A 22,647-nucleotide genomic window follows, 5' to 3' on the forward strand; every position below is an offset into this window, starting at 1 on the left:
TCACTGTAATCCCAATGGCCAGGTGCCACCGTGAAAATCATGTCCCCTCTCTGAACTAGAGTCTCCTCATAGAAAAAGGTGTGGCTTGGACCGGACCTTCACTGAGCTTCTGCAGCTCGGACAGGACCCCGGCTCTGGGGTCAGGGCAGCCCAGCAAGCTCCTCCATGAACACGCCATCTGCACCCCATCGCCCCGTTCTGACAGGGAGCTGTAATGCTCGTTGGGCGTGGGGAAAAAGAACAACTTTCAAGACAGGGACACAGATAATGGTTATGGATAGACTACAAAACTCGGGGTTATTTGAACTACATTAGTTTTTGAATTATTCATTAGAATCCTCGGCCCAGCCAAGAGCGAGGGATACTCTGACACAGAGCAATGCAAGTTCAAGTTCAAGGGAAACGATTCGCCTCTCCCCGGCTCCACTCACCCCCTCACGCGGTCCCGTGGTCAGGTTCCCAGGATTTTCCCATTCTGACAGAGAAGCCCATTTCTCGGGCCAGGCTCGGTGACCACCCATGATCTGAATTGCGCACAGGTGTTCGAAAATACAGAGGGATCCGGCATAATTAGGAGCATTAAGCAATCATCCCTGTGCAAGGCGGGGGGGGGGGGGGGGGGGGAGCGAAGAAAGGAGGACGGAGTGTGGGCAATGCTTTGGGAAATAAATTCCACAGCCTTTCACCAAGTTGAAATCTTGGCTTTGGACACACATAAAAATGAGTCTGGCCTGATCTTAGCTCCAGTGGACATCTGCCAGATCACAAAATTTGACCCAATTGGCCTGCCTTAGCGTACAGAAAGCCACTACTGGAACAGCAGATGGCCCAGCCGGTCACAGCCAACCTGGACGGACGAGATAGTGGCAGGAAGATGGCAGAACATGGCTGGCCCAAGCTAGGGTGGGAATGTTTGCTTTTAAGAGAATCGTTTTGGTTATGCACTTAAAAGAAAAAGAGCATTAGGGCAGACTTCCCCTCAATCCCTTCCTCTGCAGCCTCCAATCCCTCTCCCTCTTTCTGTCTCTCTCGTGCATCCTATAAAACAGAGCTAATTATTCTTTTGCTTTCTCCTTGTCACTACATGCTGCAGTAAATCGAATGGTCCCCCCCACGCGTGGAGAAACATCTTCAGAGAGAATTGTGCTAGGAATTCTCCTGACAGTGGATGTGGGGTCACTGTTTTCCCACAAGATTTTATGGAGCTAGAAAAAGATGCTGACTTTCAAGTATGACTTCTCTTTAAATAAACCATTACCAAGCATAACCTTACTGGAGATGAGAAACTCCATTTTCTTTTTTTTTTTTTTTTTTTTGTTTTGTTTTTAATTAAAACTAGGGTTTAACAGGCACCACAACTTCAACAGTCCCTGTTGAACACACACCGGCCATTTAAACAGAGCTCTGTCCAAACATTCACCCTTTGTTATATTTTTCTCCATTCTTCAGGGAAACACTATCTACCTTGAGACTATTTTGTTTAACATCTCTAGTCATTTATGCTATTTACGGAACATCTGATATTCCTAATAAAACGTCAGTACAAATAACCAAGTTGTCTAGAAGGGAGAAAAACACACACACACATACACACACACACACACAAAACTCTTCCAGACCCTCCTGGCTGGTCAAGGTACATATTTCTCGATGGCCCCACTTGGCCACGCTCAGACAACCGCCTTTTCTCTTTCCTCTGAAGTTACAAAAGACTCATTTCGCTCAGCAATGAGCCTGGCTAAATTGAAACTCTGTACATCAGAATTAAATATGTTCCATCTACGCAAAATGAACAGTGTATGATTTATCACTAACACTTAATGACCAAAAAAAAAAAAAAACTGATAACTTTCTCCGATGAGGGCCCCTGATAGCGTCCAGTCTCGCACCATCGATTCCTTTGGTCATTAGCAATAATCACAGAACGTCAAGTCCGGCTTATGCAGCAAGTTTGGTAACAGAGCTGGGAAGTAGACACACACTATTTTAAAAACATGTTCCGATTTCCATCTAAGTATATCTTTATTTATATGGCTTCCTTACCATAAAGATGCCAGTCCTTGAAATTATGCAGAAATCGCTTTCTATGCTGAAGAACAAGGTGTTATATCATAACAAGGGTGCAGAATTACAAAGCGCCTGTTAATTAAACATGGCTTTTTAACTCGCTACCCTGCATATGTAACTGTTAAGTTCTAAGCCAAGTCCTTAAATAAGAGTGAGAAAATGGCTAAGTTCCTTTAATGCTTTGCCTATATTTTTTCCTTAATGCAAGAGATCAGCCACTTGATTGATTATTTTTTCATCAAATTCTCTGATAAATGGTCAAGATTATTTAAGATTTCTGTCTCTATCTCTCTCTCTTTCTCTCTCTCTCTCTCACACACACAATATTGGCAAATGAACAAATCACCAAGTTGCGAGTCAGGACTGCTGTTTTCACATCCATCCTAAGCTGTCAGCGGATGGCCTTACAGAAAGCTGCTTCATTCCAGGTGCACATGGAGAGACTATGTCTACAATTAATATTCAGCCCTTCAAAGGGTTCACATGGAAGACAGAAAAACGCCGCAGCTACGCGCGTCCACGTTGCAAACTCCACTGCATAAAAAAAAAAGCAAGCCAGGCAGTGGGGAGCGCATGCACAGGCTGCTGTGAACAGAGCCCTGGAAGGGAAGACACTCAGGCATCCACGAGGAATGCAGGAAGGGCAGTGCTGGGGGATCCGAAGACCCTGCACCTGCCGGGGAGGGAGGGGGTAGCAGAGGGAGGGACGGGAAGGAGCCTCCTCCATCAGACCAGCACTGTGCGCTCTCCCAGGAGGGGCCGCAGGTAACCTGGGTGCTTGGGGATTATTCTTCATTCCTCTGCAGTGTCCTACTCATTTCTTGGTTAAAAACTTAAAAAAGAGGAGCTCACCGTTTTAAAAGAAATAGCTTTGTAAATACCTGCCCAATTTCTTTCCTGAAAAGTCCTTCTTGGTTGGATTGATCCAAGTGATTGAGGCCTCGGGATTTATTCCACAGTCGGGGCATCAGTGACCAAAAAAAAAAAAAAAAAAAACACCGAGACCCTGCATCCCAATATAAAATCCATTTCCGCTGTTTTCAAAATTGCTTATTATTACCTCATACTTCAAGAATTCTTTAACCTCGGTGCTGTGCGATGGGAAAGTCATCTCCGACACAGAGATACTCGCTATATTTAGTAAAGCTGACTGTCCTACTTCCTAAGCAAAAGAAAACAAAAACAGACCCTGAAGTGAGATGGCTCTTGAAGGATCTGTTCGACGTTCAGTTGACATGAGACACGCGTGAAGAAGAAGGCTTGGGAGAGACCTTGCTTAGACTGCAGTGCAAAGGCTCATGGGAGAAAGGTGACCTTCAGTGGTGGGGTGGGTGGGGAGGGGTCCCTCTCCCAGGCCCCCATCTGGGAATATCTGAACCTTGGGCTGCAGCTGCCACAGGGCAGGGAGATACGGGCAGAAGCACCCAAGTGGGCAGACAGGTAGACCTGCTGCCACAGGCTAAGAATTCCTTGTGAGCTCACCAGAGTTACAGCTACAGGTTCACTGTCAATACACATCACACAGCAACAAAAGCCATTATTTAGAAAATAAGATGAACACAGTTAAGCTGTTGAACCCTTCTTAAACCCAACGAAGGCATGCCAAGCAGCAAGCCCACAAGGACATGCCCGAAGGAGCCCATAAAAGAAAACCAGGAACTGCACAGATTCCTGTTTTAATAAGACTGTTTTCTCCCAAATTATCAGCCATGGCAGGTGGGCAACGACAGTTTTCTGAAGACGCGCCATCCGGCATCCCAAGGTTCGACCTGCTTCTTTCCAAACATAAAATGCAGCAAACTTTCTATTAGGAAATTTCTGTAATGCATCACTAAAAAGGGTGTGTCACTGACTCCCTAATGAAATATCAGTTAATTACTTAGCCTTTCCTAATGAAATGATCAACATCCTTTCAACAAACAGGGCAGCATGATCTAACGTTGAACTTGGATTTCATCAGCCAGCCAGGAACTTCTCAGCACCCATGGACCACTGCACCGCCCCTCCTCCCGATGGGTTCTATTTTCATCCTCCATAGAAGCCCCTGTTCAGTGACAGAGACCCTCTAGTGTTACACTTAGGCTCATCAGAGATTTTGTTTTTATTAAGTGCTTCAGGGTCTCAAGAGAAATAAAATGACTTTGCATTAGAGGGACTCTTCCAAATGCCACCTGAACCCAGGGCAACCTCCAAGTTCTAAACATAAATACAATGACCAGTGCTTTAGCAGCTATGAAAATGAAGCCACACCCAAAGTCAAATTGGAATTTCTTTTTTTAATTTTAAAATAAGGTGAGGGCATTTTGGACAAATGCTTTTATTACCGGTTAACTTCAGAAGGCATGTTACAGATATAGACCCCCAAAAATGATGTACCACTTTTATTTAAATAACTCTTTTGATCTTGGGGTTAGATCTTTAACTAAAGCCCTGAATATTTAAATAAGCCTCTTTAGCATTTTATCTTCCTTGTCTCATCATCTTGAAGGATACATTCTTTCTGGGATCGGGCTTTGTTTGTGTGGCACCGGGGGCCAGGCTACCTCCTTCAATACTCCTGCCTGCCCCTCCACAGACACTGATAGAGAATTTCCCAAGATGCTTAGGGAAATCAAAATACTTGTGCCAGCAGGGTTAATCTAATGAGTAAACAGTTCAGATTTTTAAATTAAGATGGAATGCTCAGAGAAAAAAAAAAAACTGCAGAAAGCCATTTGACATTAATTGGTAGCTGCATTGTAGCAACATCCACTAGGAACCGAGGATCCAAGCAAGACCTAGTGTGAAAGGAAATACCTGCTTCCTGATGAAAACTAACAAGGTGATGCTCCAGGATGTTCCTAACACTGTGCTGAACCATGGGGACCTGGCTGGGCCTCTGCTCCTCGAAGCATCTAATGTTTCTTTTTGTGCCTGATTCTGAAAAGGGAGTCTGCATGCTTCTCTTAGTTTTTACAATGGCCATAACCTGGATTAATCCCCGAGGAAGGGCTGTAGGCTTTTCTCCACCTCTGATCACCGAGGAGTCCAGCTTTCCCACCTGGGTGGGCAAGAGAATCATGTAGGCACTTTTTTCAAAATGCAAAGCCTGGCCCCACCCCAGAGGTGGCCAGTCCAGCAGCACAGCAGTCTGTATATGCCCCTAGAGCTGGGAGGCCATACACATGCTCGGTTAAAAACCACTGATTTTCATTCTTAAAAGAAGTCTGAATATTTTCAAAAGAACAGAAAAAAAAAAAAAAAAGAAGAAAGAAAAAGAAAAAGAAAGAAATATCAGTAATATCCAACAGAAGAGAGTTCAGTTCCAGAATCGTTGGTAGCATATATCACTTAGTGCATGAGTCTTTGTTTAGTTACATCCAAATTACAGGGGAAAGTTTATTATAAAGTACAGCAAAAAATTCAATAATCTGTATTTTTGATATCCACTGCACAAACGTGTGTGCAAACCTATGCTAATCTGGATTCAGGTAAGCAAAGGTCTTACTCTGAAACATGCCAAATTTGGACCAATTGCGACCTCCTTCCACCCCAGACATGAGCACCTGTCTCCACCCCTGTGCTCACCAGCCCCAGAGGGGAAGCCACCAGCACCTCTTGTCAAACATCACCACCTCAGGGGGGACTAGAAAAGCCAAGCAAAACCCACACCACTCTGTCTCCTGTAAGGGTGGAGGTCCCTGTCCTCACAGCCCCAGGAATACCTTAAACAATGAGAAACAACACAGCCCTGGACCACTGGGTCACTGAGATGCAAGAATACACCTGAGAACACCACCCCTAGTTCACAGGCAGGAACATCAAGTAGAGACATTCCCACCCCAGGGCAGAGCCGCAAGGAAGGGAGAGACACCTCGGGAACTCAGCTTTTCAGACTGGTGCAAGAAATATTCGGTGTCTTAGTACACAAAGCAGATCACAAAATTAGATGAGCTCAGAGAATCTGGCAAAGTGTGGACATCCATATTTATTGTAATATAGAAACAGGTATCCAAATGTGCAATTCAGGAGAAACTCTTTGTCCCACCCAAAGAGAATCTATTTTACTTGCTATCAACAGGGACCCGACAATGCCTCCTCCAGACCCCCCTTTCTGTTCCTCATTGGACGGTGATGTACGCTGCTGGTCTCCGGTGTCTTCACACCGGTGCAGTCAGACAGAAGGACATGAGTTCTATTCAATAATCCCTGCACCTCAGCTACTGCCCTTAGCAGCAGTTTGAGGAAATAAACTCATCACAGAGTGATCCTGAGTACAGAGAACACAATGGTAAACAAAACCGGAACACAATTTTGTATGGATTCATATTCCTTTAAAAAAAAAAAAAAAAAAAGACCCTGTTTTATTAAAACTGTGACTTGGAAAGAAAGTGCAATTAGCTTTGCAGAGGCACTGCTGAGATGTTCCCCGAACGCACGAGACATATGTAAATATTTCGTGATATCAGTTCCATTTGAGTAGACCTGTCAGGATATTTACAGGGCTTGACGGTACTTCTGTCTTTAATTAAATTTTTGCCCAGATACTTTAATGTAATTTAAATAGATTATTAGTTGTCAGGATCTAATATAAATTTTGTTTACGATTTAGTTACTTTAAGTACTCGGATTGAAGGAACGAATTGAACCCCACAATGTTGAACCTCGAGACCAAACCACCGAAAAGCTCCCCCTGTCCTCTTCACTCCTCTCCCAGACACTCCTCAAATCATGACAACTTCATCGTCAATTTCATGGGACTAAACTGAAACAAGGGGCCTCCCCCCATCCCTTGAAAAACAAAACAGGTTGGTGGAGGTCCTGAGAGTGACCCCATTTATACCTGTGCCGCACCAGGTCCGGTTCCCACGGGCTGCCTAGGTAGGAAACATTTTTCTCACTCCAAGTCCCATAAAATAATGACCACACAAACACCTGTTGTGTGCCAGAGGCCGGGTGCACTTTAAAAGCTGGCGTCAGGGGAATGCAGAGAGAAAAACAAGACCTGCAGAGGCAGCCAGGAGCCAATCTGGTCAATAGATTTCTCGACTAGGCAAAACAGCAGGCAAAAGATGAGCTTCCTGGTGAACAGGAGCTGCCTTCCCAACCAGGCTTGGGAAATGCCTCAGCACATGCTGGCTGGGATGGCTAAGAATAATCCATTCGAGAAACAAAGAGTGCTGTCCAGTTGTCCTGCCCGCCAGCCCTGAACCTCTCCTCTCCCTCCCTCCCTGCTCCGGACAGAACACCAGCCCTGGAGAAGTCGGTGCAGGAACATTATACACGGGATACAAAACCCAAAGCCCTTCGTGAAATCAAACGTTCCTTAGGACGTTTATTTTTAGGTTGGCGGCACCATCCAAATCTGCTTAATTTCCATTAACCACATGGTCACATGCACACGGAAATAAACTATAAACGTCCCGTCCCAGGGAGGAGCAGGAAGAAAAAACAACCGTCATGCATAAGATACCCCAAATTTGGCCAAGTATGCCCGTTTCAGGAACCCGCCTCATCTCATGGGGCTGCTGCCGCTCCGGCTTTTGGCACCTCTAACTTTAATTCATCCAAGTACCAGACAAGAGAAATAGTTTTAAAAATCAGTTGAAGACGGTTTCTTGGATAGTGCCCGTATCACTAAAAGGTCTGCAGACTGGGGTAGCAAGCCATCCTTCAGAAAACAGACAGGCCCACCTGCGAGTTTCCTGGGCTTCCTGGCTGCTCTCATAAGCTCCGTGTTTGATCACCTGGTGGGTTTTTTCTACCACCAAGTTAAAAAAAAAAAAAACCCTGCCAACAGTAAAAAGTATATACCAAACCTCATGCACAAAGTTCACCTGTCAAATTATTTCAGAGATGCCTTTCTTGGACTTATTTTCTTTACAAAACAAACCCCTACCTGTTTGGGGCTTTTATGTGCACTGAATTCAAAAACATACTTAAAAAGAAAAAAAAAAAAAAGACCAATACTGCTGTCTTAGCACAAATGGCATTTACTATGACTCGAATCTATGAAAGGACTGTGACATCTAACAGGATGAGAAAGGAAAGGAAAAAGCCCTTAGCAAAAAAAAAAAAAAAATTAAACAAAAATACCACCTGTGCAAATGCAGCCATGCTCTGAAAACCCTCTCTCAGGCACAGAGAAACAGCTCACACTCAGTGCCTTGAAGTTGCAATTAAATTGTAGTAATTTAAGATTATCGGGAGAGCAAAGGCCAGGGGGAGCTCTTTGGAAGGCTTCCCTCCCCACTTAATGCTTTTCAGCCAGGGGGTTAAATGAGTTTCTTTAATGTAAGTACCTTAAAGTAACTGAATCATAAACAAAATTTATACTATTTTCTGACAGCCTGCAATCTATTTAAATTTTATTAACGTGTCCTTAAAATTATTTTTAAAAGACAAAACTCTTGCTAGACTCTGTAAATATTCTTGGCATACCCAACGATGGGCCCTCCAAGCCTAACCATCCCTGAGCAAGCATACTTTTTGGTGACTCGGAATCTTACAAGATAATGTTTCAAAACCAAGCCTGAATCTTCACTAAAACATGGAGACAAAATAAATACGCACACTGTGGCTAGCTGCAAAGAGGAAGCGGGCACAAATCAAATAGCCTCCTCTACTAGAGTCTCCCTTCTCTCAATTTTGGCATTGACCTTGATGTGGTATAAATACATGTGTTTGGGGAAAAATATCCCAATTCTTTCTCTGTTAGTTTAAACAACTGGTGAAAACACAATACCTGTCAACAGAGCCTTAGAATGCAAATTGACAAGGTCAGGGGTATGGTTTTCAGAGAAGCAAAGAAAAACTTGGTAACAGAAAAGGAAAAAAAAAAAACATGCCTGGGCTCAATATTAACTCAGTTAACTTCTGCTATTGTTGGTACAAATGATTTAACCAGAAAATATTTATAGCTTTCTAAAAACATTACATATTGCAGAAAATTGCCTAACAGCATCCATGTGTATGTTTAACTCCATTGCTTAATTATACAATAAAGGTATAGCCAATAAAACCTGCAGGCTTTGAAACATATTGTGCACAATGGTTATGAAACTCTGGCTTATAAAAAAAAAAAAAGTGCTTACTATGTGATCGACACTTGTTAATTAAAAATACAAGGCTTAAATGACAATTATTTTTATTCTTCCGTATGTGTTTACTTGTTCTATTTTCTACTTTGTTCTACTTAATTAAAAATGACATTTAATTTGGGGATAGTTTATAGCTGGGGGAAAAAAAAGTGTTATACAGTTTATACTCTAGGATTTAAATATAAACACAAAATCTTACACACATCTCCAGCTATGTAAACCCCTTAATTTGAGACAGTGAATTTGAATAGTGGATGTTTCTTTCATTATACTTTGATAAACCTGTGAAAACAAAAATGCTAAAAGTAATTACTGTTACTACTTTCCTTAAAAATGTAAAGCAGTAAAATTTTCCTAGACAAGAGGCATGGTCAAGTTACAAAAAAACTTGAATAGAAGTAGCATCATGGTCATGCTGAATGTCAATCTAAAAAAAGGGGGGGTTATGTCTAATCTGGAGAATGCACTTTCCCCTTTTTAAATTCCAAGAGTAGTGGGCTGACACTAAACTTTACCACCAAGGATTTTTCTTTTCTTTATTTTTTCCTTTTTTTTTTTTTTTTTTTTTTTTTTTTTTAGCTTCACATCAGATTTAAACCTTCACATACAAAACCCTAGCTTCCCTGATGAGGCAGATCTTCTAAGCTGGATGTGAGAAAATGTTATCTAACTCTAGTGTAGGAGTCTAATGTTGGTAAAAAGCATTCCACTGTAGAGTTCTGGGTAGCAAGACAGCCTCCGGATGACTTGATAGTCTTTGAATACCTTTTTTTTTTTGGGGGGGGGGGGGGAATTCTTCTTCTACAGAGAGGTGCATTTAAACAAACAACAACAAAATAATAATAGTAATATTATTATTATTAACTTGTTGAGCAACTCTGCTTCCATAAGAAAGCAACTGCAACCCAGAGAGGGGTTGAGTTATTCCCTTCCAAGTGAGCCTTCCCTTGCACAACAAAGATCAGCATTTGCAATGGTCCATTTCTGCATAAATGAACATATAGCCTTGCTGCTTGGTGGAATAGTCCAGGGCCCTCCACGTCCAGCTCCTGACAACAACCCAGCAGCAGTTCTGTTTGATCTCTCCTGCTTCCTTAATTTGGGTTGTCAAGGTTCAGCAGTTGGAGGCTGTTTACTTTACTTTTCCAAAAAAAAAAAAAAAGTGATTTTTTTTTTTCTCTCTCTCTCCTTTATACAATGACTAATCCAAAGTCTGGAGAGGGGGTGATGCAGCCAGTGGCAAGATGTTAAACCTTTTTTTCCCTTTGCAGTGAGATTCTTAGCTGACACCTTTTGAATGGTAAGGAGCTGAGTTGCTTTTTATATTTTTAATGCTCTCTAATTATGAGACCTTTCAAACGAAAGACAGGGGGTAAAAATTAAAAAAAAAAAAAAATTTAAATCCCAGATTTCTGAAAATATGATCCCAGTATGCTTTTCCTGGACTCAAAGAGGCGGGTATTTCTACTGTGAGAATCAAAACTCCAGAGGAATTCTAAAACAGAAATCAGCAGGAACTTCTGTCTCAATTATGCAGAATAGCCCTGGGTAGACAACACCTGAAGTCTTCCTATTTCCCTTCAAATTCTATTTAAGAAATCTCCCCCCAAATTGATTCTCAATGGAAAAAAATGAGAGTGGGGGTTGGGAGTGAGAAGGTAAAAATATTGCAGAAATTCTTCCACATATTTTCAACAGTAGAGAAATTCCTTAAATATCCTTGAGGCTTTCTTAACTCAGCTATTGATTGTACACGTCCTAAACCCTCAAGTCTGCCGACGAGCAAAGGTGAAGTGTGGAGGGTCTCAATTCCCAGTCTCCATCCAAAGGGAACCCAGAAGCTCGTGATTAAGGGGCAGTATCAAAATCAGAAACCCTAACTTAGGAAATACCTCCATCTGGACATAAGCGCACCCCCAACCCTACAGAAGAGCACTGGAGTGCCTCAGAGGCGACCGAATGAAATGTTTATATTAATCTCATTTTTCGGCTCAAGCCTCCCGGAGAGGAGGGCTTGGGGGTGGGGAGGAAGGGAAGACGAAGAAATAAGTTTCATTTTGGGTCTTCTGGTCGAGTAACAAGAAAATAAATTAGGAAGAGAGGGTAGAATGAGCCCAGGCTAAATCAATACACTTTGTAATCAGCCTAGCAAGGGTATTTGGACACAATGACTTGGAAATAATTAATAGTTTGAAGGGGGGAGTGGGGTGAGAAGGAGACCCAGGGATGTCACCATATTTTATCGAAGCACGTTACCCTCCACGCTAAACTTTGATCTCCCGATTTTCGGATTTAGGAAAGAAAGGGGGTAAAAAGGGAGAAAGAAAGTCCTGTATTTCGAAGCACCTACCGGCTGGAGGGTGGGCACATTCCTTGCTCTGGGCGCCTGATCGCTGCGCTCGCACCGCCCTGGCTGGCTCTTTGGACAGGGAAAAGCCCTGGTGCAGCCCGGGATTCTCGGGTGTCCCTAGCCCCGCGCCCCCCGCCCGCGTCTTCGCCCCGGCAGCCGCGGCCGCCCCGACTTACCCGCGGAGTCCGGGGAGGGACGGGAGCGCTGCCTTCACGCCCGCGGAGGCGGCGCCGGCAGCACCATCGTCCCCGGCGCGGCTGCCGCTGCCTTGGGCCCGCTCGCTCGCCGCGCGCTCTCTTCCTCGGGCAAACTTTCGGGGTCTGCGGTCGACAAGAAACCGGGGCGACTCTCTCAGCAAGTCTTTCCCCGTGCAGGTTGGGGGAAATCGAAGGGGACGGGACGGCTGAGTAGGCGGAGGGACCGAGACCAGAGAGGGCAGCGGGCTCGGAGGACCCTGAGAGCGCGTGGAGCAGAGAGGACGCGGCTCCGGGAATCCCAGCGAGGATCCCGAGACCGGGAAATCGGCCCGAGCCCAAGTCTCCGCACCTTCCCCAGGATCTCACAAAGTTGCAACAACAAAAAAAGAAGGGGGAGGGACGGGGGAAGGGGGTGGGATAGGGAGACGATCGCGGGCGCACGGTTTGGAGTTACAACTGTTTATTTAGTCCTTATTCTCTCAGGGGGCGGGAGCTGCGCGGCAAAGGGGGACTGCAGGCAGCGATTTCGAAGCAAACACTTGGGAGGGGGCATGCGACTTTGTTTCTGGGCGCGGAGCTCCCCGGCGCCCGTGTGTGTGTCACCGCCAGTCTCCGGGGACCGAGGCGGAGCTCACAACAGGTGGGGAGGGGGGCTCGCCGAGGGCCAAAAAGGAGAAGGAATCAAAGTTTCCGAGCGCGGCGGTGTCTGGGGAAGAGGGGGGCGGGAGGCGGGGGCGAGGGGAGGCGGAGGCAGCAAATGACCGCGACCCCGCGGCAGCTGGCAAACTCCTCGGCTCCTGGCGCCACCGCCACCGCCTTGGTCCCCACCCCAAGCGCACGCCGCCTCGGCTGGTCGGCTCCGGGGAGTCGTCTCTGCGGGACAGGAATGAAGCGCTGGGAGCTCGGGAGGAAGGCTGCGCGCAGGCGAGGAATGGAGAGCCATCGGTTGCCGGGACAAGGCTGGAGGGACGCGGCGACACGCGTGCGTCGCAGAACCGACCAGGGCTTTGGAAATCCCCCCACCCCATTCCCTAGGCTGGAGGGGTGGGGGGTGGGGGGGTAAAACCAGAAAGTGTGCGTGGCGAAGGGAGGAGGATCCGGGTACTGCGATTCCTCGCAGCGCACCCTGTTCCCGTGCCCACCCGAGGATCTGGCCACGGCTGTTGCCGGCGCCTCTCGAGGAAGCCGGGGCCGCGGGGAAGGAACGCGCGTGGGGTTGTGTGTCTGGTGGAGGGTGCACGGGTGTGTGTCTCAGTTTTCAAGGATCCGGGGGCTAGCGGGAAAGCGTCCCCACTGCTGGGTTCGGGACAAGGCTCGCGTGGCTCCGGAGATGACCCCAAGCTTGGGGCCCAGGGCGCAGGCGTCCCTAATCAGTCCGCCAGGGCCCTCAGGGCAGCCCAGGGGCACCAAAGGGGCACACACCCGTGGAAAGGAAAGGGGAAAAGTTTGCTTCGAGTCCAAACTTTGAGCCCAGGAGGCACCCGCCGCATGTCCCCTCCCGCCGCTGCCCAGACCCGGGCCCTGCACCCGCCCCGCGCCCCAGTGGCCACCGGACGCCGACGCTGAACGCTGAAAGTTGCGACAGGCGGCCTGGGCTTATTGATTTCTCTAGCCCAGGCGATCGTGGAGAGCGCAGAGAGAGGCGGGAAGGAGCCGAGGAAGGCGATCTCGCCTTCTCGCAGCCCACACCGCACCACCCCCCCGTTTGACTTATGCAAATGGACCCAAGGGTGCGGGCGCCGCCGAGCTCCCCCACCCTTGCGCTGGCTCGCGGCCCCCACCCGGAGCCTGGGCCCGGACCTGGGGGAGAGAGGAAGAGGGGAGGGCTGGGGAGATGCACGTGGAGCCTGGAGGTGGAAAGTAGTTGTTTTTTTTTTTTTCTTTTTTCTTTTTTTTTTTTCTTTTTTTTTTTTTTTTTTTTGTGCTGGTTGTTGTTGTTGTTAAAGTGGCGGAAACAAGGCAGGAGGCGGCTTGGGAAAAAGTGGAGCAGAAATGGAAAAATACAAACTCACCCGCTGCAAATGGTCTCTCGGTGCAAACTAAGGTGTTTTCGGGCCTTTCCCCGCGCGCGCCCACTCCCGCCCGCGCGCGCGCCCCGCGCACACACTCACCCGCGCACACACACTCGCGCACACACGCGCGCACACACGCACTCCCGGGCGAGGGCCGGGCCGCCGCGTACAGCATGCCGCCGCCACACAATAAATAACAATAGATTCCTCCGCTGCGGACTAGCTTCCCGAGCCCCGCCGGCGCCCGCAGAGCGCACCATGCCGGCCCGGCCCGCCGCCCGCCTGCCCGCGGCCCGCTGAGCCCCGCGAGGCCCCCGGAGCCCCCGGACGTGAGCCGCGCCCGCCCCGGTCCCCGGGCGCTGCGCCCGCCCCCTCCCCCCGCATCCCGGAACAAATAAATAAATAAGGCGCGCGAGAGGCCACCACGTCGCGGAGGGAGATGTTGTTATTTTTTGCTGTTGTGCGTCCCTGACGTCACATCCACCTGCTGGGTAAACAACAGGGCTCGCAGCAAAAAAAAAAAAAAAAAAAAAAAAATCGCAATTGCAAAAGCGGGGGATGGGGGCTAAGGCTGGGGGAGGGGAGGTGTGGGGCGACCCGGCTGGATGGAGAGAAGGGAGAGGCCGAGCCCCAAGAGCAGAGAGGAAGAAGGCCAGAGCAGTCCCTGGCAAGAGAAGAATCTGGCCGGAAAGACCTGGAAAATAAGGGGTTTGGGGGCGGGGAGCTCCTCAGAAGATGGGAAAGGGGGACTCCTGCAGACCCCGGAGAGATCGAGAGCCCGAGTGTTAACTCCTGGGGCCGAGATGAGAGCGCGATGGCTCTTTGCTGGTCTCTGAGCTGATCGTACCGAGGGAAGGGGAGAGGCGAGGCGGGGATGCGAGTTTCCTCAGTTAAAAGTGAAAGTGTTTGCCATCAGTGACAGCTGAGGCTCGGGGAGGTCGGCGGCGACATGGGCCCCTCTCTCCTCGCCCGTCCTCCCTCGGTCTCTCCTCTTTCTTTTCTGCACTTTGTCCAATGAAAGAAGGCGAGTTCGGGAGGTGAAAGTTCAGCAGAAGGACAAACCCCTGTTTGCAAGGAAACAGAAACCCCGCCAGCGAGGGGTTTTTCCTGGTATCGCGGCATCAGGAGAGAGTGCACGGCGGGGCGAGCTTCCCCCCTTCCCTGTCAGTCACTGCAGGAATGCACGGTCGGGCCCACTGGGGGGAAGTGGCTGCTTCGGGAACTGCGTTCCTGCCACGGCTCCTCTTAGGAAAACACCCGGGGGCTGGCATGTCAATCAGTTGTTTAACACAAACTACCTGCTCGCCCACAATCAGTCACGTGCAAAAGCTTTCCCAATTGTGCAAAGGTGAGATTTTTTTTTTTTTTTCTTTTGGCCGTTTTGAAGTTCGCTCGAATTTTAGAAATTTGAAGGAGGAAACGAGGAGCCCGAAGGAAATCTTTTTAAATATATACATCTATATTTTTTTAAAAAAAGGATACTAGTATTTCTTTCACTTTTATCAATATAAATAGAGGAAGAGGCCGAATTTATTTCCAAAACGTGACTTAGAAATATATAGGTCCTCCACTGGCTTGTTGCTATAACAGAAATAATTTTTTTTCAGATTCATCACCCCGGATGCTGCCAAACTCCCAAGCCAGCACGTACAGGTTCTAGCTGGATGGTTTACACCAGGCCAGTTCTTCATCAAAATGCCTCAGGAGCCAACCCTCTGAATTCCTACAAAGTACTTCCCGCAGGAGAGCGAGAGACTTGCTGTCCCTTTGGTCTTGACACTTAGCACAGTTGTAGATAACAAATATCCTGAAAGGGATATTATAAATTCTTTTGGGTGATGTACTTTTACAAATTCGGCTATACATTCATTGACAGGAGATTCAAATCTCCGTGTCAATGACAGGCTACCACTTACCACTTTTTAAAATTGTATCTGTTTTGCAAGTAAAAAAAATAAAATTAAAACCAAGCCATTCACTGGTGCTGTACAATCAGGCACAAGGGGCTGCGATCAGCTAGTTCCAGCACAGCAGCATCCATGCATGAGGCCCCGGCGCCAGGCTCCAGTCTACCCAGACAAAACCATCCGCCCGATCTTCTAGGCTAGAAACTGGATAGATAAAACGCATTTTAGTGTTGCGTTTCCTAGCTTCCCAGAGCTCCGTGTTCCTGTTGTCTTTGTCAAGACATTAACACATGTTCCCCTGTGTTCTAGACCATAGAGTGGGCTTTTAGAGATGCACAGATAAATAAAACTCCTGCCAGGAGCGCTGCAGCCTACAGCTGTCAATCATAACATCTAATATTTATTGAACGCTTTCTATGGCCTAGGCACTGATCTAAAAGCTTTATGTCAACTCACTTAATACTCTCCGCACCCCTTTGACAGCACTGGAAATTCCACATTCTGAATTCATATGGCATTATTCAAAAAAATCTACATAGTAGCCAGTCTATTGGGAAATTTTTGTTTTTAATTTCTATGATGTTTCTGCCAAATATAACTTGTTTATGATCCATGCCTGGTTGTAGAGAGTATCTCAGGGGAATAGCAATTTATTTAGACGTGACACATCTATTAATTGTCGGTGAGGTATCATCCTGATCTTGTTTTTCAGATAAGCCACATGGGTTGTGTTTTTTGTTGTTTTTTTTTTTTTTTTTTTTTTTTTTTTTTATCATTATTGCCATACTAAAAAGATTCTTAGATTGCCACTGATCTCAGTCTGCATTTTAACTGCCTTAAATTCTACATTCATTTGCAAGTGGAGGCCAGAGTCAGGTTGGCAACAAGTTTGTAGACAAAAGGAAATCCTGGCTGTAAATCCCATAATATATGGCACTCTGCTTCATATGGGATGGTCTAATGCGGAGACTTATTAAGGAACAGCTAGCCCGCTGGGGCTCCCGTTCCAGGGAACTTACTGCAGCTTAACGTCTTGCTCATTGTCGACACCATCACGTTACATTCGTAAGGAGCAGATTTTAATTTCTTTATCAGTAATCAACTGGAAGTTTCTTTTTGTTAAATTACAGCAAGAAGGGTTTTCAAATAAAGGGCATGGGGGTAGGACGCCACCTTTTGGTGATAAAAATAAATAGAAATCCTTTTTGGAAACATGTTCCTGACATAATTTTATTTTTAATTACACCCAGGCAATGGTGCTTGTCCCCGTTTCCTCATATTTTAAGGTACAGGAAAGAAAAAGAACAATATAAATGGACAATTAGCAGATTACTGCTAACTGCAGCCAGGATTTCCCCAGAAGTACCAGAATGCGTCGGTGTCCTGCCGCACACCGCCAACTAGACATCAGCCAGAGCCTTAATCTCCACGTACTGTGCCACGGAATATGTGCACATTTTGGGAAAAGGACTTGGAGTGGAGACAGTTGCCACCTCCTGAGATGCCTGAACTCCTGGAAGTTTAGAATTGAGCAGAAATCAGAACAACCTCGTTCAGTGTCTCTTAAACCAGAGTTAGCGCCTTCCCAATTTTTTTGCGCTACCTGTATGACGTCGTTTCTACATAATCCTCACACTGTACTCACTGGTGAGCAGATGTGGTGGTGGTGTACCATTTCCACTTCACATCAACCTACTTGGCATTTTTCTTTTACTACTTTCAGAGGGAATACGTGTCCGCCTCCATAAACAAGCACAGTGAAACAAGGTTACTGATTTCTCTTTGTGCAAGTTTAGCGAAAGGAAAGTAGAAAATGCATTAAAAGAGACTGACCAGGTACACTAAAGGTCCTGGAGACTTCTACAGATGCAAACCTCTCTGAAGGTTTTTCTTCTCCCCCTGCACGCCCCCGGGCTCTGGAACAAGCAGAAGGATTCAAAGTGATTGAAAATGATACAGTCCTCAGCATGGGAGTCTCCGCTCGCTAATGCCAGCCCGTGCCCAGGCTGCACAGCAGCGTTATCAGATTGCAGGTGAGGCCCTGGGATTTAAACCATTCTCCAGAGCCAAATGATTGGTTAGTGACTGGACGAGATGCGAACCCAGGAGTGCTGACCTGGTGAATTTCCATCTCACTTTTTCCACATTCACAGATGTGACCCATCCTCAGACCTCAGGCAGCATGCCTAGCTCCCCAGGAACAGCCATCCTGTGTATCCCTTTAGAGACATGGAGAAACCGAGGCCACGCTCAAGATCAAGTTCAACGCCCTTCTCAGCCTCTCGGATGTGGCAGACACCTGAGTGGGCAAACACAGGGCAGAGGGAGGGCTGCAGGGGCGGATTTGCAAGTGTGGGTGGGCCGTTCTCAAAATGAAAGCCAAAACCTTTGATTTCCCTCCCAGAAGGTGAAAAATACTAATGAAAATCACGTGTTTTACCCTAAGTGCCAGGAGGAGCCCATCCTCTCTGTGCCCATGCCCCTGTCTGTCCAAGCTGGAGGTCAGCAGGGTGTCTGCTGTTTTACCGTATATGATACCAACGGGCACTGAGACCCAGTCACATTTGCTAACTGTGTGGCTGGAAAAGTTAGCCAGGGGGGCCTGATCGACTCCAGCTTTGCAAGTATTTTCCTTAAAAACAAACTTCGCAGGCTCAGATTTAAATCTGGAGATGTAGTGTCCTTTGTGATATCCTAACCAGACAGGGGCTTTAGCTACCAAGACCGCATTTCCTGCCTTGTTTTATTTTGTTCCTTTAAAGGATGCAGTTGTATACACAGAAGTAAATATGGCCTGCCAACAGCTTTACGTTTTTCTAAATTGGTCCTTGTGACAAGAGGTTGCCAAGAACTCTACTGTATAGCAGTTGGCCCCAGGGACCAGATGGATTGGAGTCCCTCTGCATGACAATGCACAAGAAAGGACTTGGCCAGTTACCTTCATGCCAAAGAGCTGTCCCTGCGCCCTGAGCCCTGAGCACCCCTGCAAAATGTTGGTACCTCAAAGACACATGAAGGGAGTATCGGAGGCACAACCAGCTGCCAGTGCTAGATCCCTCTTGCCTCTAGCCTTGTTGTGCAAAGTATGATGTGCTCCCCTGTCACACACCTGAGGGCATCTTAAAATGCAGAATCTCGGCCCCACCCGAGGCCTACTGAATCAAAATCTGCATTTTTTGCAACAGCATCCACTGAGCCTCCCCCAGGCTGAGATGAAGTACTACAACAAGCCACATCTGGGTCCTCTTTACAGCTTGGCACTATTTGACAGAAGTTCCCATGAGCCGTCCGTCGGTCATACCTGATTCTCCAAACGGGCATCTTTTATAAACATGGGTTAGTTTCTTCTTTTTTATCCACTTATAAAGTTAAGCCATTAAATCACCCATGTAAAGCATGATTAATTCCTTTGACATTAATAACAGGGTGACTTCTCTCTCCTGTTACCCCAAAGAGACTGCTAATTGCACTGCAATTGTTTACCTTTGTATTGTTTTATGAGAACTCAGGGAAAGATGGAAGATCTTCCCCACCAGGCCAGGAGCAAAACGCCAGACAGGTTTTGGAAAGCCTGAGCACATGCTATGACTACACCTTGTTAGTAGAAGGGCTTTGCTTTCTTTGTTTTGTTTTCTTTTTTATGGAAGGAATGACGCCTCCATAATTATAGGTGTTGCTGTTTAAATCTCAGAATGTTTTCCAAACCGTGGAGGGGCCACACCTCCAGCAGCCGCCTGTGAGCCATCGGGGTTGGACTCTCTCTCCAGCTCGATGAACAGTTTATAAAGACCCATCGGAGGGCGCCAGGATTTCCATGAGCTGGAGGGACAGCAAGGGGTCCTGGTCCGAGTAGGGCTGCTTCCTGCCTGGACATGAAGGACCCTCAGGTACTCTGCAGCCCTGGTGAGGTTCTCAGAGAGACGACAGTTGGTTCATTTCCCTGACGAGACAACAGGTTCCTTTTGTAACCCCCCAAAAAATAATTAAAACCATTGTTTTAATACTAGTCCTAAGGCGGTGTAATTAAGTCTCCGAGTGAGTAATTGTGTACCTGAATTCAAAATAAGATTTCACATGTAAAGCAAAGTTCTGATGCTAATCTCTGAGAAGTGTCTTGGCTTAGGTTTAGACTGCACAAGTGCCAGCTCAGCATTACAATAGGCATTGTTAGGTAGGCCTGGAGGACAAGACTCGTTTGTCTGAGAGGGGAGAAGAGGCAGGCCGACCCACCTGCAGGAACAGGGAAGCTGGGTACTCCTCCCTGTGGAAGGCGTTGGGGGGACTGCGCAGGGTGAGGCACCCGCACTTTCGTGGATGAGAACATCTTCACATAGGCTTTTAAACAAGAATATCTACAAAATAGCTCTCAAGAGCAACTTCCCTATCCCCACGCCCAGGGTTCTTGAGTTATTGTTTTAAATTTAAAAAAAAAAAAAAAAAACTATATAAAGATTTAAAATTCAATTTGTCTGAGGACCGTAGGAATCCTGGGGTTCTGGAATGGAGAGTGAGGTGTCCCTGTGGACAGATTTTTAACACATGTGCAGTCACAAGATAAACAGGTACAGAAATAAATCGACCTGTGTGCATACGTGAGTTGGTATGTAAACATGCTTCTCAGTTTGGTGCACTGAGAGGCTAGAAGCTGGGAGCCCCCAGTTGCAGTGAGCACCCAGAGGCCGCAGATCTTGGCTTCTAGATACCTTTCTCTGATAAAAGAAATCAGGGCTCCTTGGAGAACCAGTTAATTCCAGGGGTGAGAGACGGATGCTGGAGTGTCTTGTGGTGGTGAAAGTTACTGGAGAAATCCTAGGACAGGGGTGGGCTTAGGAGAGGCCCAGGATCCAGCTAGGAAGAGCTCTTCAATCCCAAAGATGAGAACTTAAGGAAGAAGAGGAGTACTGGTAACAGTGGTATCTAGTATATAAGAAGTGACACCTCTTCCTTGTACGAGATGGCTGGGGCCCAGCAATCCATGTTCTAAAGCAAGTTTTAGCAAATCATATCGATACTATGACCTAAGGAATTCAATCACTCCATCACGTGACTGAGATTATGGATGTCTGAGTATCATGTAGTCAGGAGCACCAAGCACACAAGCCCCAAGGACAAGGGGCAGATGGAGACTGGCGTCACCAAGAAAGCAAGTCCAAGACTGGAAGAGCTTCAGAGTTTTCAAGGCAGGTGAGAAGTACAGATTTGGGGGCAGGTATTGGGGGGACCAGGGATTGAACTCAGGGGCTCTCTACCACTGAGGCACATCCCCAGCTCTATTTTGTGTTTTATTTAGAGACAGGGCCTTATTGAGTTACTAGCACCTTGCTTTTACTGAGGCTGGCTTTGAACTCAAGATCCTCCTGCCTCAGCCTCCCAAGCGGCTGAGTTACAGGCAGGTGCCACTGTATCCGGCGGGGGAAGTTACAGATTTTGATGCAAATATTCCTCAGCTGTGAAATCCAGGATGGGCCAATCAAAACAGGCCTCAGGGTGTGTGGAGAGCAAAGGCTGCCCAAGTTAACCCCTGTCCTTGGGAAATCAAGTCCCCACGTCAGTTCAAGTGAGCAGGATGAAAACACAGAGAAGGGAGAGGTGGTGAGCACTCTTACTTATTCATGAATTCCTTCCCAAGCATGAATAAGTCACCAGGAGCCTGTTCTCCATTCTGAATGAGGTCAGCAAAGACTCACCTTTTCAAAATACCAACCAGTCCAGAACAGACCCTCATTATTTAGAAGATGCTGCTATTTTTTTTGTTGTTGTTGTTGTTCTTCCCCAAAAGAGTGAGTTCAGAAGTTCTACTGGGCTGTGTGATTCAAGGACTCCACACCCGGCCACCGCCCACTGCCATTATTTTCTCCCTTCATCTGGCGGGCAAGTAACCCGTGGGAGAGTCCAGAGGCTCCTCATCTCGTCTCAGTCTGTCAGTCCTGCCCTCTAGAACTTATGGCCCAGCTTGCTGGAGAGACCTAATGGGTATCAACAAGACGAATGCCTTCAAACATGCACCAAGAGGAGCCGAGAGCCAGGTGGCTTGCATGCGTGGGGCACGGGGTTCGATCCTCAGCACCACATAAATAAACAAAATAATGGTATTAGGTCCATCTACAACTAATTAACAAAGAGTAGTGGGCAACACACAGAAATGGAGGCACCCAGGAAAGAACAGGGTCCCCGCAGACGGCCCTTCCTATGACGAAGTGAGCTTCCATGCAAGGGGCTGGCATGAGGGGCCATCTGCAAGTCCCAGGACGGTGGCTTGCATCTCTGTTAGAGGAAGTCTTTCAAGATCCAGTTCCCACCCCCGGCCTGTGTTTCATCGACCCGGAGCCCAATATAAGCACGGGAGACTCTTAAAAGCTTCCCAGGGGATTGCAATGTGTGGCAAAGTTTGGGGACCCCTGACCTGGGAGGGTCTGAGGACAGCAATGAACCATCAACTCTGCCAGTGGGAGAGACCTAGGGACCCAGAGTGAGCCCCAGCATGCTGTCCCTGTCCTGTGACCAGCACCCTCTCCTCTAGAGAACCAGTGGATTCAGCCCATGGACCAACTCCCCACAAGGGGCTGGAATTGCTTCTCCAGGGTCTTCAGAGTCTTCAGACCCTGAGTAACAGAATTACCTAGGTGGACAGGCCCGGTTCCAGACCTAAGAAACCAGGGTGTTGGTGAGAGGCCACGGGAACAGACCTGTGCAGAGCTCGTCCCTGAGTTCTGAGGTACAGCAGAGTCTGGAATCCACCCATAGAATTTTCCAATATCTACCTCCCCTGAGCCTGTAACCATTCCACTTGTTTATTTATTGTTTTTGGTACTGTGGCTCGAACCCAGGGTGCCTTGACCACTGAGTTACAGCCCCAGCCCTTTTTTATTGTGTATTTGAGTGAAGAAGTTCTCACTAAGTTGCTGAGACTGGCCTCAAACTTGCCATCCTCCTGCCTCAGCCTCCAGAGTCACTGGGATGACAGATGAGTGTCACCACTGATCCTCTGTGTTGAGCTCATTGGAACATTTTATCTATTTTGGAATTTATAACACA

General features: G+C 47.2%; 1 protein-coding gene and 1 long non-coding RNA gene across 5 annotated transcripts in view; one reads left to right on the top strand and one right to left on the bottom strand.

Annotated features, from left to right (window-relative positions):
- Nucleotides 1-13,982, bottom strand: part of Foxp1 (forkhead box P1) — a 527,427-nt gene extending 513,445 nt beyond the window's left edge. For 2 of the 4 annotated variants that reach the window (XM_071605953.1, XM_071605950.1), the window contains exon 1: nt 11,673-13,981. The gene's annotated coding sequence lies outside the window, so the exon portion shown is untranslated. Of the gene's footprint in view, nt 1-11,672 lie in introns of all 4 variants that reach the window. The other 2 variants (XM_071605952.1, XM_071605954.1) reach the window with 2 other exon arrangements.
- A 320-nt stretch (nt 13,983-14,302) lies between these two features.
- On the top strand, nt 14,303-19,618 carry LOC114089966 (uncharacterized). Its single transcript, XR_003582278.3, has 2 exons — nt 14,303-17,645; nt 17,766-19,618. It is a non-coding gene; the product is annotated as an uncharacterized lncRNA (long non-coding RNA).
- Nucleotides 19,619-22,647: the final 3,029 nt, after the last annotated feature.

Source organism: Marmota flaviventris, chromosome 20 (assembly GCF_047511675.1).
Source record: "Marmota flaviventris isolate mMarFla1 chromosome 20, mMarFla1.hap1, whole genome shotgun sequence".
Lineage (NCBI taxonomy): Eukaryota > Metazoa > Chordata > Mammalia > Rodentia > Sciuridae > Marmota > Marmota flaviventris.